Source organism: Nannospalax galili, unplaced genomic scaffold (genome assembly GCF_000622305.1).
Source record: "Nannospalax galili isolate Female #2095 unplaced genomic scaffold, S.galili_v1.0 scaffold999, whole genome shotgun sequence".
NCBI classification, from domain to species: Eukaryota; Metazoa; Chordata; class Mammalia; order Rodentia; family Spalacidae; genus Nannospalax; species Nannospalax galili.
Genome location: NW_008344824.1, coordinates 1,513,803 through 1,529,608, shown reverse-complemented (window position 1 = coordinate 1,529,608; position 15,806 = coordinate 1,513,803). Strand labels below are relative to the sequence as shown.

Here is a 15,806-nt window from a genome sequence, read left to right as displayed (position 1 = left end):
ATCCTAGTTTGCTTTTTCATTGCTGTGAAAAACACTCTGACCAATACCAACTTGGGGAGGAAAGGGTTTATTCAGCTTACATCTCCCAGCTCGCAGTTCATCAGGGAGCCCAAGGTAGGAACTCAGGGCAGGAACCTGGAAGCAGGAGCTGGAGCACAGGCCATGGAGGAATGCTGCTTACTGGCTTGCTCCCCTGGCCCCTGCTCTGCCTGTTTCTTATGCAACACAGGCCCACCTGCTCAGGAGCGGCACCACCCACAGTGGGCTGGGCCCTCCCACATCACTTAACAATCAAGAAAATGCCCCACAGACTGGCCACAGGCCAGTCCAACAGAGGCAATTCCCCAACTGAGGCTCCTTCAACCCAGCTGTGTCAAGTTGACACGAAAGCTATCCAGCACAGCTTCATAGAAAAAGTTTGCAAATCCCTGTTCTAAAATATTTAAGATTTAATAAAATGTTTAAAACTAAAATCTTTAAAACATCTTCTAACTTTCAGCCAATAGAAATCCATTTGTGTGAATCTGTTGTAGATGAATGATCATCTTTGTTGTTTAAGAACTAAAAGAGACAAGCTGCACATCAGAGTATGATTTGGGATAGAAAAAAATTGGGAACTAAGGTTGCTAAATTATGACATAGTAAATTTTATAAAGGTTTTAAAAAATCATTATCAAAGAATATTTAAAACAAAAAATATTCAAGATATGACATGAAAGAATTATGTTACCTTAATTTTCATGTGTGAAAGAAAAGATATCAACATGTTAACAGGATGCTTCATTTTCCATATATTTTTCTGCACTTCTTACACTTTTCTCCAAGGCGGTATGGTGATGCCACCCTGTGTGTGCCTGATCTCTGATATGGGAAGTCAGGCAGGGTCAGACGTGCTTAGTACTTGTATTTTTCTACAATGGTCTTTTTTCAGCTTTATCCAATGCACAAGTATTATTTTTATTGTCAGAAATATGTAAATAATGAAAAAGCTAAGAAACGGATTTGAGAAATTCTGAATGACCAAAAAAAAAAAAAAAAAAAAAAAGAAGAAGAACAATTTAAAAGTATCCAATAGATTATCTTCCAGGTTAGTCCATACTTCAGATTATATATCAAAGAGGTTCTTTTTCCAAGATGCCCAAATTGAGCATAGTGCGGAAGTCTGCTAATTTGTTAGCCAGTCAGTATATTCTAATTACAAAATACACACACATTTATCTATATAACCCTTACCCTGTAGTCCATACCTATACCCAAAGCCCAAATGAATGCTGTTCTAAGCAGAGCTATCTTTACCTGCCATCCTTTATTACACAGTACCTAATACGACCATTGTTTATGTCTTAACACCGAGACCTATAATCACAGTTCTTTTTACAGACCTTTGGTGGCTTCCTATTGCATATAGAACAGAATTCAAATTTCTTGGTTGGAGAGGAAGATATTTTATGCTTTGTCTTAATATGCATTTTTTCTTTCTTTTTCTTTTCATGCATCGGTGTGTCTATGCACACGTGTTGGGGTGTATGTGCCTATGACGGTGCAGAGAAGCAGAAGAGGATGTTGGATGTCTTCCTCCACTCTCTACCTTTGAGGCAGGGTCCCTGGGCCTTGCTCTCAGCCTAGAAGCCAGCAAGCCCCCATGATCCTTCTATTTCCCCTCCCCACCCCAGAGCTGGGGCTACAGGCGTTTACCAGGATGTCTGGCTTGTTTCTTGGGTGCTGGGATCCAAACTCCAGTCTCCACGATTGCAGGACAAATGCTCTTCACTGCTAAGCCAGCTCTCCAGCTCAGCATGCTTTCGAATTTTCCTCTATAAACACACACAGGCACCTGCTTCCTGTAGCACCTGGACGCTTTCCATTCCCCACCAATATTTTCTACCTAAACTGACCATACACTTTTCTGGCATCTTGGCTGCACTGTACATAATGACAAACTCTCTCACATGGACTCTCTGACATGGTACTCTGTGTCTGCTTTACCAGGACTTCAGACGTTTGTCCACTGTATCTTGATATGATACAGTGACATCATGATATGATATGATATGAGGGCATATGATACAGTGGCATCATGATATGATATGATATGATATGAGGGCATGTGTCTTCATAAGTTATAGAGAAAACGTTTAGAAGGATTTATGTAATTTCCTCCATAACTTCCAGTGAAAGAAGGTTTCTCTAACACAAGTGCAGATGTGGTGGGGTATATAAGTACAGTAGTAAAACTTTAGGAAACAGAAAGATGGGAGCTCTCTTCTCAAACCCCATAGCTGCATTACTCTCATAAAACTAGAATTAAAGTAAATGGAACCTAGTGCCATCGGGAGGAAAATGAAAGCTAGTCCAGTCGTGTCCCCCAAGTCACTGAATTTGTCCTTCCCTCCCTCCCTTCTTCCTCCCGTTTCCCTTTTCCTGAATTCACTCTCTTCTTTTTAAAAAAAACTTTGAGAATTTTATACATGCATATAAGGTTTTTTGATCAAATCCATGCCCACTCCCTCCCCTCCAACTCCTCCTGTATCTCCCCATCACTTTTTTTCTGACAACTTCGTGTACATTCATTTTTTTTCTTTCTTTTCTTTCCTTCTTTCTTTCTTTCTCTTTCTTTCTCTCTCTCCCTCCCTCCCTCCCTTCCTTTCTAATGGGGCTTTTTGCTATTCTAACATTCACCCTCTGAAGAGGTAACCCTAAAATCTTTAAGGGATTAGATAAGAGCTTCCAAATACTTTTGACATTTTTGGCCTTTGGAACAGAGTATGTTCCTAACAGGCCCAAGGACATTTTCACTTTTAGCCAAGAAACTGGCTAATTTTCTTGGGAGTCTTTTTACCCCAACTGCCTAGCCAATTCCTACCTCCTATCCTTATCATACCATCCTCTGAAGAGGTTACCCAAATTATTGATGGGGAATTGGGATGCAGACCACTCTGGCTTCTTCCATACTGAACAGGGATGCAGGGTGAGGCAATTGGAGTACCCTTCAGTGGGTCTATCTAAAAGATTCCCAAATTGCATAGCTCTTATCTATAGAGAGAAAAGAAGGTCCTTGACTGGTGAATAGGGGATGTGAAGGAGAAGTAAAGGCAAGAGTAGTTAGCATTACAAATTCTAGACAGGGAACCAGAAAAAAGAACAGAGCAAAAGAACAGAGCAAATTTCAAGTCCATCGGGATTTCTTGATGAGAGCTTCCAAAAGCATCCCTCTATTGGGTTCCTCCTCATTTTTCTTTTGTCTGCCAAGGGTGGACTCAAGATTCACTCTCTTCTTAACAAAGGCAGGAGTCTATCATAAAATGTAAATTTACTGAGACCTCAATTGTAAGACAAGCTCAAGAGGCATGACCCGTGTGTAAACTCAAATGAAATGCTGCCCTTTTTTTTTTTTTCTTTCTACAAGCCTTCTAAAGTTGGTGACAGTGTGGAAAATTACCCAACTTGTTTTATTTCATTTCTTCTAAATGAGAGGTTATAATAACTTGTATATTTGGGTATTTACTATGAAAAAATTTGTTTTTACCACACTTTTTTTTTTAAAACCAGGGAAATAAGTAATTAGGTTCTGACCCCTTTCTTTAAAATAGACAATGCTACTCTTTATTTTTATAGTGATCATACACATATCATGGGCTGTATCTGTCTGTTTTGTTCTTACTTGTCTCTGAGTTCTAGGAAATAATTTTATAGGGATTTAGAACCTTGCCTGTCTTGTTCTCCAGAATCAAACAGAGTGGTTGCTTTTGGCAGGAGAGTGATAACACTGTTGGGCAGATCATGTATGTACCACATGAACAGCGCATGTACAGAATATTCAGGTTTTTCAGGGAATAAGCATTATCCTACTTCTTTTCAGTCCTGATTAGCACCTACTCTTCAGCTTAGTGCAGACTTCAGAGTTTAACTCTTGCCTCCAATCTCTTACCAGTCAGAGGACCGGACAGTTTTCTTAACCCATTTTCCTGTTTCCTCAGTAAATGGAGGAAATAATGTCTCCCACCTTTTAGAGTTACTATAAAGATAAAAGAGTTAATACATGCAGTGCACTCAGAGACTTGCCTGGCACTCCAAAACACTCTATAAATTCTTTCTGGTAGAATCATTATTCTTTGCTTAATGCTGAATAAGACATTATGCAATTCAAAACAAAGATTGGGACCTGGCTTCATTTCTTCAGAGTTCACACTAAAGTTCAAATGAATGGTTCAACATATATATTCTCGGATTAATTTCACTCACTTTGAAGTATTTCTATAGTTTCTGATACTCCCTTCAAAGTATAATATGATAAGAAAAAAACCAGTAAGTCAGCAAAAGGAGTTTCATGCTTTCCTACAGAAGAACATTAGAAGAGTTACCGTCTTTTCAGAGCGTTTTGTTTAGCTAAAAGATCTCCGTTTCCTTTCACTACACCTTGAATCCATGTATTTGCTCAAACGTGAAATTAGCTCTAGTCATCTTTAATTAATTAGCTTATTTTTAGTATCTTATCACTATTTGGAAAAAACCCCTAGAGAACTGCTGCAATCACCAGGATGCTTTTTGCTCTGTCTTAGGTCTATTATCCTACCAGAAAACACCACTCTGATTTTAAATGTCTGTCATTAGGAAAATCAATTTACTCAAAGAAAATTAATTTCAGAAGCAAAACTTTCTGGAAAGTAACTGGTCCATAAAATGAGCAAAACCTTTACTACTAAGAATAGAACTGACTTATCATTATATTTTTCTCAGCCAAGAAGGACTTATCAATGTACTCAAGATCATGATCAACATCTCCTAGGCCAATTTCACTAAATAATAAAATAGGGATCTTTCAGCCAAGAGTTGCTGAGAAATTATAAAACAGCATAAGGCTGTCAATAATGCTCCAATATAGCAGAGGTGTAGGGTGAAGGGCATTGTACTGACAGGATCCAGGCTTTTACTATGGACTTATACTTTATGTATATACCTAGAAGTAGACTTGCCTAATTTTCATGATTAAAACAAGATCCTATAGGTCACAGCACTGACTCCATTAATGAATGGAAGTTCCAAATAATTTATTTCTTCTTCCTCTACTTGAAATGACAACGTATATATTAAGGGTACGAATGCATAAGATTCCTTGGGAAAGACACAACCATGCTCGGGCTCATATAGGTAGGATGAAATGACTTTTCAGAGGACTTAGCACATCCAGGATTGCTCAAGTCACTGAGAACCCAACTGACTAAAGGAAATGAGAATGCATTCCTAGGGTAACTGATAACATGCATCTAGTCCTGAAGCCATGTCTTCCAGCTAATTTGATCCTGAAATAGTTCTGTAATTTGCCATGAAATCACGGACAGTGTAAGTCTCTGAAAAGGATATAATAGTAAATGAAACATAGGATAATCAGAAGTAAATTAGGAAAGGTGTTACTTTGCAGAAGAGACTTGACGCTATTTTCTTTGTAGAAAAAGCTGTTAAGTCTTCTCTATTTTTAAAACAATAGAAATTTGAGTCTTAATATTTGTACCATTACAACAAAAAGCAATGAGGGATCTGGAAAAACGGCTCAGTGCATAAAGTACCTGCCAGACAAGGACCTGAGTTCAGACCCCTAGGACCCATTTATAAAGCTGGAGCAATTGTGTGCATCTGCAAGCACAGTGCCTGGGGGTTTACAGAGATCCTTGTATCTCATTGAACAGCCATCTTAGCCAAACTGATGAGCTCTGAGTTCAGTCAGAGACTCTACCTCAAACAATAAGGTGGGGCTTCAGGTCCCCAGTCCTTCTGGAGCTGAGGATTCACATGCAGACATGGCCAAGACCAAGAACCACACCACACACCAGTCTCAAAAACGGCACAGGGATGACATCAAGAAATCATGGTCACAAAGATACTTGACTCCAAGTTCCTGAGGAATATGCACTTTGCCAAGAAACACAACAGGAAGGGCCTGAAGAAGATACAGGCCAACGCTGTGAAGGCCAGGAGTGCACTCGCCCAGGCTGTCGAGGCTCTTGTGAAGTCCAAGGAGGTTAAGCCCAAGATGCCAAAGGATTCTGACAGCAAGATCTGCAGACCTGCTTTCATTGCCCACCCCAAGCGTGGGAAGCAGATTTGTGGCTACATGGCCAATGGTCACAGGCTCTGTCGACCAAAGGCCAAGGCCAGGGCTGTAGCTCAAGCTGAGACCCAGGCTCCAACTCCTGCTCCAACTCCAGCTGAGGCTCCCAAAGGTGCCCAGACCCCCAGTGAAAGCCCAGTAATAAAGATCTCATTCTGATAATGTGAAGATATATGGACTAGGTGACCTCCCTCCCCACTGTTTGCAGAAGGCTGCTATCCTGTCCTGTTTTTACAAATAAACTTGAGGACAAGATCTGTTTTTTAAAAAAAAAGATGGAAAGTGATCAAGGAAGACATCTAATATTAACACTTGGCTTCCTCCAAACATACACATACACATGCACCTCTACCAACATACATGTGTACACACCCATGTGATCACATACATATAACACATACATATACACAAAGAAAAAGTAATGAGAATTCTGAAATTCCATCTATTCCTTCTGTGGTAAGCAGAAGACAGAATGACTGTCTTCAAGATTTTCCAGACAGAGGATGGATTCAGCACTTTGTGAGGTAGGGAAATGTGTCCTGATACAAAGTACATGCTCTGACCAATACATGATGCTGTATTTCTTCTTGATGGGATACTTGGAATCAGAAATGGAGCAGTTAATATTCATTCTTACTCTGTCTCAAATGATTCTAGGCCATTAAGTTCTGAGTGTTTTATTATTACATTTTATTACTAAGCCAAGGTATGTCTCCATTGGTCAGGGGAGCAGAAGTCACCACCAGATTTTTTCTGGGCCATTTTCAGTACCTTCTGACAGAAAAGGACAGGTAAAATCAAGCAGGCTGTGATTAGCAGATAGTTACTTGATTTACCCTACTAAAGGGCAATAAGATTGCCTGGAATTTGGTGGGACATGAGTGGAGCCTGGAAGATGAGTTAGAAGATTACAATGATGTTTTCTAGGCTGGACTTTCAAAGGTCCAGACCTCAGTAATAGTGGTCTCCATCCAGATTCCTGAAATGCCACTGGCTAAATGCAAGGGTGATGAAACCAATAAAAGATCTGATGTACTGAACAACCTTGTAATTAGTTGGAAGAAGAACCATGACTGTAATGACTGTGGGTATATATTCTTACATGCTGTTGCTATAGCTACTGATATATATTACTTCTTTTCTCTATTTCATTATATTCTTTCTCTTCCTTTTTTTTACACTGTAGAGGGATACATTGATTACAGAGTATCATTTAATTCATAAATTGCAAAGTATGATGGCTCTTCATTGAACAAAAAAAAAAGAATGTCACTCAGGAGACCAGACTCAGAAAACGGGGTTCCCATGGCATAGCTTTTGGATCTGGGTAACTGGAGCATTTCTGCTGTCCCCTGTTGGTGAAGATGCCTATAGCTATGTACAGTAGAGTCGGGACATGCTGTTGGGTATGTCTCACACACAGAATGAACAGGTGAAAACTGGAAGGGATCTCTTAGAATGGTTAGCTATCCATAACCATTCTCCCTTTTCTGCAAACTGCTCGCAACATGTCAAGGTGAGGCTTCGAGTGATCATGTCTCTACCATGAGTTAGACTTTTCAGAGTTTACTGATCAACAGGGGCCACAGAACCCCAGATAACGCTAACGGATTTTTCTCTCCATCAAATTGTATCCATGGAAACATAAAGAAGCAGAGTCAGGGTCTGAGTCTTACAAATAGCAGAAAATATACACATTGTTTTCTTATAGGGTCCTTGAACAGTCCTGGTTGCCAGCTGGCCTAGGGTTCAGTTATTCAATTCTTCTTTCCTTCTTAACCACAGTACTTTATAAATAAATTCCTGTTTCAATTAAGACAACCAGAGTCAATGGTTCACAAGCATAAAAACATTGTACAATGGGAATACAATAGCCCCCAACAGACCCAGTCTGCACCCGAAACAACAGATAGTACTAAATTCTAGACAGGAGCAAAATTTCATGCAGTATTGCTTTTGTGGGTTAAAAACAGCAAACCATCCTATTTATTATGCACATGAGTCTATCAAACAAAACCTGTGTAAACCTATTTAAATCTATTGACTTTTAAAGGAAGTTCAGACCATATTGAGGTACCCCAAAGTCTCTCTTAGGAAATCCTGTGGCTCTCAGTTTAGCTCTCAGTTCATGGAACTCTAAGCAGGGTACAGAAGAGTTAAGTATAAACTGTTTCTTGAAGCTGCTTTCTAGAAAACACAAGTGCAAGTCCCCACCCCAACACCCAGCTCACTTTTCATTCTTAGTCACTTTGCCGTCTCCTCCTCCTCCCTACCTCTAAATCAAAGTTCTCGATTTCAACACTATTGACATGTTGAGTCAGAGAACCGTTTCTGTAGTAGATGCCTTTTCGCCGTAGCATTTTTAGGGGAACCCCTGGCTGCTGTCTATGTAGGTGTAGGTGTCAACTGCATTCCCCACTCCTTCTCCTTGCCAACTGTGATGACTAAAAAGATCTCCAAACATTGCCAAGTGTTACCTGGATTACAAAACAGCCTCTAATGGAGAACCATGCCCTAGGTGATTCAGCACCCCAAAGATTTGCACTGGGTCCTTCTCTCCATTGTCACTCATTCCATTTGTTACCTCATTCAATTTCAAAGTTTCATTTATTAAAAAAATTATTTTGAAGCGCGCGCGCGTGTGTGTGTGTGTGTGTGTGTCTGCATGTGGGTATGTGCATGAGTGCCAGTGTCCTGGGAGGCCAGAGGTATCAGGTCCCCAGGGAGCTGGAGTTACAAACATTATAAGCTACCCAAATGTGGGTGCTGGGAATCAAATGGGTCCTCTACAAGAGCAGTATGTCCTTGTAACTACTAAGCATCTCTCCAGCCCTCAAGGTTTTAAATATAATCTAAATCCTACTGGTTCCCAAATAAATATATCTAGCCATTGCCTCTTATTCCTTCATCTAGTGCAGGGTACAAGCAAGTCCCTGTGAGGCTAATACTCACCCCAAGTTTGATCCCCTACATGCGTTCTTCCCTCAATCCTTCTCACCTCAGTAAATGGCATCAAAATTCACTGGTTTTAAGGTTAAAAACTACTTCATCTTTCACTCCTTTTTCCTCAAGTACCACCTAAATTTTACTAATTGGCTCTCCTTGCTCTGCCACTAGATCAGTCCCCCAATCTGACCACTTTCTGGTGACTGCTGTCCAGGGTTAAGTCAACGTCTGCTCTCATCTGTGCATCTGAATCTATCTCCTGCTCTTCTCGCTTCTTCACTGCTGCCCCCATATACTCTCTACAAGTCACACAAAGGGTCTTTCAAAATGTCTTACCATTCCTCAGATCGAAATCCTCCAATGACATCCCATCACAGTTAAAATACGCATATCCCTGACTTCAAGGAGCCTCACCTGCGCTGAACTCCGCCTTCCTCTTTGCCCCCATATCTGACCCTCACTTCATTCCTTTGTACTTTGCAGGGAGCATGCCATCCCCACTCTAACTCTGGTGTCTACACTAGTGCTTCCTCTGCTAGAATGTGAGCCTCCAGCTTGCTGTGGGATGGATTTCTTTATCATTCAGACTTCTGTCCTGACATCCTTCTAGCAGAATGGTCTTCTTGTCAGTCTTGCAGCCAATTTTTTTCTCTTACGTACTTTATTTATAGCACTTACTTCAGAAAACCATCATTTAAAAGCCTCAAAGTCAGCAACGCAAGGTATCACATGTAATTCCTTCACTGTAGTGATCCTACTTTCAAGACGTTTTATGTATTTCAGTTAACTCTTAAAGCCCAGAACTGGGTTATAGATATACCAAGACAACAGGTTTCAGGTTGGATGTCATGCTGATGTGAGTGAATGGTTAGAATATAACGATGGTAAGAACTCCGAGACCACGTTCATGCTCACTGGAAGGCTTTTACAACTTATTAGTAATGTCTTTCTTCACAGAGGAATGAAGAGTAGTGGGGTGTATATCGTGCTTTGGGTATCCTCTGACTAATCCTGTGTCTCTAGTTTTTGCCTGCAGACTTATTGGCAGGTCTTTTTCAATGGTATCCTGGTCAGCTTGACAAGAAACTAGAAGAGATACAAATCTCAGAAAGCTGAATAGTTGATACTTTAGTGAAAGCTTTCATGGTGGAGGAAAAACATATAAAGATAAAGGACATAGGGAAACAACTGGTGTGTCTGTGTGCCTTCTGTTCATCTCTCATTTCTGTGAGGAAATATAATGGAATATGAGGAAATGAAATAAAACCCAATAGGATTATCTTGCTTTCCTGAGAATTAAGAAAAAATTATTACATTGTGAAATAATGAGAATGCAACGCAGAGAACACATGGAGAGTCTCTGCCATTACACGGCATTAGATTTATAAAATAATAGTCTATGCCATGGAATAATTAATCAAGGAGAGACCTAGAGAAGATAAAGATGGGGAGAAAAAAAAGAAAAAAGTGAAGGGATTCAAAATTCACCATAAACTAAGAATTACCCAATCATCCAACTCCTTTCCCCACTCCTAGGTCAACTGATAGCCCTCGGTCCCAGGGACATGTAACTATATCCTCATCCTCTTTTGATGTTCTCACCAAAAGGGGTTTAACTGCCCTTTCCTTGGTTCATTAGATGGTCACTTCAAAGAGCCCCTAAAAAGGCAATATTTGCCTAAACAACTCCCCTGCCTTAGTAAATCCAGACAAAACCTCCAAAGCAATTCATTCTAAATTTCACACATTATTGCCTTTGGCCCCTGTCAGTGACCTCAGTCTACAATATCGATTGCTGCTTGCCTCCCAATATGAATCTTTCAGATGATCAATCAGTTGGCAGAAAAGGGAGTTATCCAATCTGATACTGAAAACGGACCAATGTCAAGGATTAACCCATACAATTTAGCAGATTTGCCATAACTTTGCCATTTACAGCCCATTACCAAGCAAGAGAGAAATGACCATACTTGCTCTGTGACTCAAGACTATGAGATGACGATGGCACACTATTTAGTAACAGACTCAGATAATCTAGTAAATTTTAAAAATGTGTTCTAACATTCAAGTAAGATTTATGAGGTTTCTGTGCAAGGAGAGCACAGCAAACTGATCACCTACTTTTTAATATACAAGTACAATAATGGCAAACATCCAGTGGGTATGGGAACTGTTTGAGAACACTAGTAACGGAAGTTTTAAGAACAAAAACTAGAATGCTCCCCCATCAATTTGGAAAGGCTGAAGCATCGAAAGCATGTGATGTTGGCAATACAGTGATGTAGACACCAGTTCTCAGAAACAGGAAGGCAGCCATCATGTGTAAGCTAGCCAGAGGCTTTCAGCACTAGAACGCAGCAAGCTCCCATTGTATTTATTGAACAATTAAATTAACACATGTATAAATATACTGGGGTAGGGTACGCTGAGTGAAAATATGAACAATCTCAAGATAAATATTAGAAAGCAGACAAATATATTTTTGACTTTAATATTTCACATAAAGAAATTTTCTGGAATACAAACATCCTAAAGAACAAAATAAATGTTTATCACACTATTAAAACACTGAGGCTGAGGAGATTGCTCAATGGGTAAAGGCACTAGCCTGAGGATCTGAGTTTTATCTTCAAAACCTAAGTAAAGGTGGGAAGAGAGAACCAACTCCACAGAGTTGTCCTCTAACCTCCACATACACCATGGCATGTGTACATCCCCCCCATGCCTACCCCATCCCCATGCCTCACACAGTGGTTTAAATTTAAAAAACAAAACAAAACAAAAAACACTGAAGGGGCTAGAGAGATACCGCAGCAGTTAAGAGCACTGGCTACTCTTGGACCTGGGATTGTCTCCCAGCTCCCACATGGTGGTTAACAAATAGCCTTAACTCCAGATCCAAGGAATCCAACACCCTCTTCTGGCTTCTGCGGGCATTATATGACATGGATACAAAACATACATACATGTAAAATATAAATAAATAAAACATTATAAAACCACTGTAAACATAAGCCAAATGTTAAAAGTCAGGAAATGACAGTGCCTTGTTTTCTGTGGGGAAGGGTTCACAAAATTGAAACAATACAGTACAGAGACTGTAATTATTGTGAAAAACTGAACAGAAATCTAAATTTAAACAGGATTATTTCTAGGAGTAGTAATAGTGGAAAGTTTTTCTTATATCTCTACAAATCTTACTATAGTTTTTTAATGATGGCCATATTAAGCTTTTGTAACAAAAAGTAAAATTCTCATTTAGTGAAACAGAAAGAACGCTTTTGAAGAAATACCCCCAAGTAACATCAATACAAGGGTACCGCACATTGGATTTTCTCTTTTTCTTTTTAGTGTCTGGCTATACTCAAGATGGATTTCTACATGTTTATATCAATAAGGCTTTATGATACCTTACTAATAAGTATTTTGTTTTAAAACTTATAAAATCTAAATTTAAAATTTTCTATTACTCTGTTGTCTATTCTGTCCTTGCTATTACAATAAAGATACAGACAACTTATTAGTATTTTTGTTCCATTAAAAAGTTCCAGCATCAGAATAATTCTAATGTCTTGTCCTGTAGTATAATTGTATTAACTTTAATGAAGATGGAAATATAAGGCCTTTACATTTTTTAAAAGTTGTCTTCGGATAACACTTAACATATTAATTATTCAGAATAAGTAAGTTATCATAAGTACTATGTAATTATATGCTATTCAAATGTCAGTTTTAAATGGAACAAAAATATTTCCATTTCACTTTAAAATATACTGTTTCATACAGAAAAACTCATTTTTAATGCAACTAATACTTAGTTTTGCACATGCGTCTCTAATCTCTATATATCTGATTATTACTAGTCACAGTTGGTAAGTTTCTGAGATCCTTGGCACCTGACCATGGATAAAAAGTCATCAGGTAGATTTTAATGCTAATGTTTTTCACATCTACTAATTAATAAGGAGCAAATTTTTATGCTTTGAAGAATTATTTTTTAATCATTATTTTTGAATTTTTAGTAACTACATGATTAGAAGAAGCACTTCACTACATCTTTAACATATTCAGTAAGACACTCCAGAGCAAGAGTACATCTCTTTCACAAGTGGGTGCAAGTTTCTAGGTTCACAGCTGAGTTAATACAGTTACACAATATTGGACTCAGTATAAGACCTGTAAGACATAAAATTCAATGAGTTTCTTAAACTTTAGAAAATATCTCCATTTCATTTTAGAATATATTGTTCCTTGCAGAAAGACTCATTGTTTTTGCTACTAACACTGAGATGTTGGCACATGCATCATTAATCTGTATGTATCTGATTATTACTAGTCATAATCTGCTGTTTCTGACCTTGTGTTTATTGCTGATGGCACATTTCCCTGATTAATTTTGGTTATTTTCAAATGTTTTCCACATGCTTTCTATTAATTATATTGACTTTTAAAAGTATATGTTGTAAAATGTTTTCAATACACAGGTAACTTAAAATCTGCAAACAGATCCTGTGAAAACGCATGTAAGACCTCAGCAGGATACTACTGCATACCTACTTGGATATCTACAATAAAAAATTTGGTTAATTGCAAGTGCTAGCATGCATGTGAAGAAATGGAAATACATGGTGTGGATGGAGATATAAAGAAGCGCAGCATCTCTGGAAAACAATACAGAATTTCTTCAAAGGGCTAAATACAGAACTACAATATGACCAGGAATTCTCCTACTCCATATATATCCAAGAGAAATGAAGACATTTGCCCACAAAAAAATCTTGCACAGAATATTCATAGCAGAATTATTCCTAGCAATTAAAAGATGGAAACAAACCAATGTCCACCTCTTTATGAATGGATGAACAAAATATGCTATATTTATAGCAGAATGCCTTTTGTCTACAGAAAAGATACAGTTTGAAAACATTCTGAGTGAAAGACATCAATCACGTAAGATCTTATACACATGGTATATGATGTGTGTGGTGTGGCGTGTGTGTGCATGTGCATGTGTGTGTGTGGTGTGGTATGTGTGCGTGAGTGTGTGTGTGTGTGTGTGTATTCTATTTATTTGAAACATCCAAAAAGTACACTGTGGTTACATTAGGGGTATAAGGAATTGGGGGGGCCACAAAGCATGACTGAAAATGAGTACAGGTTTTTCTTGAGGAGTACTAAAATACTTTAAAATTGTGATGCTAATTACATAACTGAATATACTAGAACAACTGAATTGTATATTTTAAAATGTTTTTATTTACTATTTTTATTTTATGTGCATGTGTATATTGCCTGCATGTAGGTAAGTGCACCTGTGTCGTGCAATGCCTGTGGAGGACAGAAGAGGCTCTTGGACCCTCTGGAGCTGGAATTACGAACAGTTGTTAATTGCCATGTGGGTTCTGGGATTCGAGCCCAGGTCTTTTGCAAGAACAGTCAGTGTTCTTAACCACTGAGCCATCTCTCATGCCCTGAATTGTATATTTTAACTGGGTTAATTTATGACATGTGTATCACATTTCCATAAATAAAGCAAAGATTGTGTTTAAAATAAAGACTGTGAGTTACAATTTTATGCATTGGCAGTATTAAGCATTATGGCTGTTCTTTGTTAAAAAACCTAATACTCACAAAATAGTTATATATTTTATGATATAGTTCTACAACTTTACCTCTACTAAACATAATTCAATGGCTACTGAGGGAGGGAGAATCAGTTTTTTCCCAGGGACAAATCCTCAGATGGCTTATCCAATCCTAAGTGGTCAGCCCTAAGCACATACGTACATATGGGCAACAATAATTTGACTCAATAGGTTTTGTGTGTGTACGTATGTACATATGTATGTATATACATTATACATATATGCATACATGTAACAATCATACAAGAAAAGGTAATAAATGTGAGAGGGAGTAAGGGTCATGGGAGGTGTTGGGGAAGTGGAAATTATATAAATACAGTGTACTCATGCATGAAATTCTCTTCTCAAAAACAATTCTAATTAATGAAAAGAAAGCTATGTGAAAAATAATTTCTACTAGTTTCAAGTTGAAAACAACTTAAATGTACAATAATGGACTCTAAATACTGTGATTCATCTACTTGGTAAAAGTATCACCAATCGTCGTAATTAGAAACTGTAATTCATAAGATCATATAGAAACATTAAAGTTTAGAATGATGTTGGGGGCTAGAGAGATGGCTCAGTGGTTAAGCACACTAGCCGCTCTTGTAGAGAACCCAGATTCAGTTCCAAGTACCCACATGGTGGCTAACAACTATCCATAACTCCAGTTCCAGGTGATCTGACGCCCTCTGCTGACTTCCATGGGCATTGCACACACAAGTGCACTTATATACATGTAGGCAAAACAACACTCATACACATAAAAATGAGTAAATAGAATAATTTAAATGATATTGGGAGGTTAATACATAAAATACAAAATGGATAGACCTTAGTTTAAAATACCTGTCTCTGTGAAATGAACTGAAGTGATTGGATTGTGGAAGATTTTATTTATTTTATTGTCTTTTTTGTTTCCTAGTGTAGTTTACTTACATAATTCTTTTAAAAAATTTTTTATTTTATGTATGAGTGTTTGCCTCAATATATGCATATTCACCATGTGTATCCCTGATGCCTATGGAGGCCAGAAGAGGATGTCAGATCCCCTGGAACTGGAATTACAGATGGTTTGTGAGCCTCCATTTGGGTATCGGGAACTGGACCTGGGTCTTCTGCAAGTG

The 15,806-nt window shown here is 38.4% G+C and overlaps 1 protein-coding gene and 1 pseudogene across 2 annotated transcripts in view; one reads left to right on the top strand and one right to left on the bottom strand.

Moving 5' to 3' along the window:
* The window catches only part of Fmn1 (formin 1), a 451,810-nt gene that overhangs the window by 338,215 nt on the left and 97,789 nt on the right, over nucleotides 1-15,806 (bottom strand). The window lies entirely within an intron of this gene.
* LOC108491222 lies at nucleotides 5,796-6,265 on the top strand (annotated as a pseudogene).